Source organism: Protomyctophum parallelum, assembly GCF_964188405.1.
Source record: "Protomyctophum parallelum genome assembly, chromosome: 19".
Classification (NCBI taxonomy): Eukaryota; Metazoa; Chordata; class Actinopteri; order Myctophiformes; family Myctophidae; genus Protomyctophum; species Protomyctophum parallelum.
The window spans coordinates 7,475,893-7,479,510 of record NC_139717.1 but is presented as its reverse complement, the minus strand read 5'-3'; the positions used below and the strand labels follow the sequence as shown (position 1 = coordinate 7,479,510).

General features: G+C 39.0%; 1 long non-coding RNA gene across 1 annotated transcript; it reads left to right on the top strand.

Moving 5' to 3' along the window:
* Nucleotides 1–704: 704 nt before the first annotated feature.
* On the top strand, nucleotides 705–2,841 carry LOC310876577. Its single transcript, XR_014570733.1, has 5 exons — nucleotides 705–784; nucleotides 1,261–1,373; nucleotides 1,805–1,904; nucleotides 2,584–2,680; nucleotides 2,764–2,841. It is a non-coding gene; the product is annotated as an uncharacterized lncRNA (long non-coding RNA).
* Nucleotides 2,842–3,618: the final 777 nt, after the last annotated feature.

Genomic DNA, 3,618 nt, shown 5'->3' with positions numbered 1-3,618 from the left:
ATGCTACAAATCTGTCTTTATTTCTGTAATAATGACATTCATCACTAGACCTTCCTGCCACTACAATGATACAAAGAATATAACTGTGACTGTTGTGTTATTCTGTGTGCTATGCTCTCCTGCTATCATGTTAGTTAAAGTTTTTATGTTGCTGTTGATTCAATATTTAGATTTAGATATTCATTTTAGCTGCCTCGCCACCCTTCCTATCCAAACCCATTGTACCTTCAAACTCCTTTTTAACCATGTTAGATTAGATTAATCAAAAACATCCATCCTTTTTTTCTGGTGACCTCCTGATACGTGAGGTGTTTTTTAGTTTTTTGTTACTTTTTTCATTTATTTGAAATTATTTTTATGGAGCCTTGTTCTTTCCGTGATGCTAAACATCCAAAATAATTATAAAAAAATAAATGGAAAAAGTAATTAAAGTATGAGTCACCAGAAAATAAATACTGTTTTGGTGTTTTTGATGAAGCTAACATGGTTAAAATGGAGAATGAGCAGCTAAAATGAATATCAAATATCTAAATACTGAATCGAACAACTTAACATGTCTGGGATGTTCAAATAAGCCTGAGTAGACGATGAAATTACCAAAAGTTTTTATTTTTTTAATGAAATATCCCTTTAATATTACCAGTGGTTCAGTTGATGCCATTGTCACTACAGTACAGTATGTGCTCTCATTCTACTACAGTACAGTATCTGTGCTGTCTGACCACCTCACGCTCACTGACAGACAAGTTGGCTTTTGATGTGGGCTTGCAGGAAGACTCTACAGGTCAGTACAGTATGCACTGCAGAATTTGTCCCTCATTTTATGGCTGATTGTTTGTCGTACAACAGCGTTGCACGCATAAATGCTAAAAATATCTACAAGCTCACAACATGTTGTGATGTGACATGACGTTGTGAGCTTATAGAATCTATAATAAACTTGCGAAATAGTTGATCTATAATATAGATCAACTATTTCGCAAGTCCGCTGCAAAACCGCAGGTCTGTTGCACCACATCCGACATTCAGTCAGAAGAATGTATGTCGTAGCTGTATTTCTTTAATAGTTTGTATTGCGAGATACAAAGAGTCTGTATATGTACTGTGTAGAGCCTATTCAGCCTTGTCTACAATATCTGAGAAAGAATAAGCTGTCTATTGCTGTTGATAGTGGAGGACAAATAGTATTTACTGCCTATTCTAAGTGAAACATAAACAAGGTGCTGTAGGCATTGTAATAATAGTATGCGTCTTCTTCAGGGGAGGCATGTTGGTGGACCATCCATCCAGCTTCCAAGCAGAGGTCGGAGGGAGAGAAGGTCAGGGTGGGAGATGACCTCATTCTCGTCAGCGTGTCCTCCGAGAGATATCTGGTAACTTCAAGCTGGATATTTCACCAAAACGAAACACAGTTCTTGCATGTGTTGATGCTGGAAATGTAACTTTTTTTTAGTTGGTACAGGTGTCAAGTTGGTTTCAAGTTCGATCTTTTGCTGAGTTCAGGCGGCCTGAACATCTAGTTTTCCAAAAAGTGTTAAAAGAATTTTGAAAAATTGTATAGGTTTTTTAAATTTTGAAAAATGTAAAATTTTACAGGAGCCTATATGAGCATATATGTCCCAATTTAAATAGGGTTGCTGGAGTGAATGTGGTTATCAACTCGGACAGTTAAAAACCAAGTACCAAGTGAACTCCTGGTACCGAAGAGGAAATGCATCCTGGAAAACCCTTCACGCTGTAGGCTGATATAATACAAAGTGCATGTTGGATACAGATTGTGATTGATTGATTCTCCATTGTCCAGCATCTTTCCTATGCCAGCGGGGACCTCATGGTGGACGCATCCTTCATGCAGACACTGTGGACTATGAGCCCTGTGATGTCTGGCTGTGAGGTGGCTGAAGGTAGACACATTATTCCCCTTTACTCCACTTTGCATTCAGTTATTTTCATGGCAAATAATATACTGTATTTCATGTCTTTTTTAAATAAATAATATATTTTATATCATAAAATCACCGGGATACTGCGTGGGCCATACAGGCTTAAAGTTGGTTCCTTGTACCGGACAATTTTCATTTCAATGCATAAAAGAAACAAAATTACACCTGTGTGAAGTGAGCGGTGCAACTGTACCGTGTGGGGGTCCCGGGAACATCCAGACCCCCACGAACTCGCCCAGGAGGGCAGTCCGGTTCCGGCGAGCCTTCTCGCGTTCGAAACGGTCGAGAAATGACAGTTACTGTCTTGCAGCTTTCCGTGCTCGGACAGACACAGGGACATACATACACACATTGCTACGTAATGGAGCGGTTAGGCACCTCTCAAAAATTACGGGGCCGTGAAGTTCACTGTGTTGGATTACCTATTTTAAGCAAAGTTCAAGTCTCTGTGAGTAGATTTTCACATCATACTGAAATGAATAGAATCCAATGGCTTGCTAAAAAAACACGATATGTTTTGGAAAAATGGTCTCCAGTAATGTCAGATATACAGTGACTCAGTCAATGGGCTAATCAACATGGCAGACCTGGCATGGTGACTTTTAATCCACTTTCTTCCTTAATCATCTGCACTATCCAGGTTTTCTGATCGGAGGTTATGTGCTACGACTGTTCCACGGTCACATGGATGAATGTTTGGCCATCCCATCAGCCGACCAAGGAGATGACCAGCGGAGGTGAGAACATACATACACAGAACATACAAAACCAGGGGAAGGGTCAAAGCTACATAACGTACAATATGTTGTTTTCTTTTCAGAGTTGCTCATTATGAGGGAGGTGCTGTGTGCAGTCAGGCCCGGTCGCTGTGGAGACTTGAACCACTTCGTATTGCGTGAGTATAGACTCATTTAAAGCCACTTACGATACTTTTGATTCATTAGTGAGCTTTGAGCATCTTATTACTGTAGTGTATGGTAGTAAGTGTAAGTGTATCAATATCCTTTCTTTAATCTATCTTCAAAACTCTTAGCAACCTTGGTTGATATCAGCTTGTTTGACTTTTCACGTGGGGAGCGACATTACGGATCCACTTGTTTATTAAACCTGCATCCTGTGTGAGTTCTATGACAATATTTTCGTATTTTCTGTTTACTAAAGAATGAGTGACATGAAAACACCTGTTACTGAACACAAACACTATTTACACTATACTATAGCGATGATTTGTGTAGGCCTACTGCTATTTAACAGACAACATATCACTTAACGAGGGTGGGTTACTGGGTTCCTAATGGGTGGATTGATCTTATATACAAGAAATTTAACCCTAGCTGCCTAACAATACAGTAACAATAAAGCAGCTCATCACTATATGTCTCTAATATAATTAGCTGTGTAATAAAGTATTACTAAGATCTAGTTTGGAGCTAGAAGATGACTATAGTACTAATTCAGAGATTGCATCTGTGCGTTTGTATTAGGCTAATTTCAAACTGCTATTATATTGTTTACAAATGCGTGACCTCGCCAAGTCTTTGGGTTCAAATTTACCACCAAAGGTACGTCATTTAATTCATTCAACACATCTTTGTACTGATGTACTCACGGATATTTCGGAGAAATCGGATCCGCAACACTGATTTTTTTCTTTGCCTTCTTTGACATCCTTGCA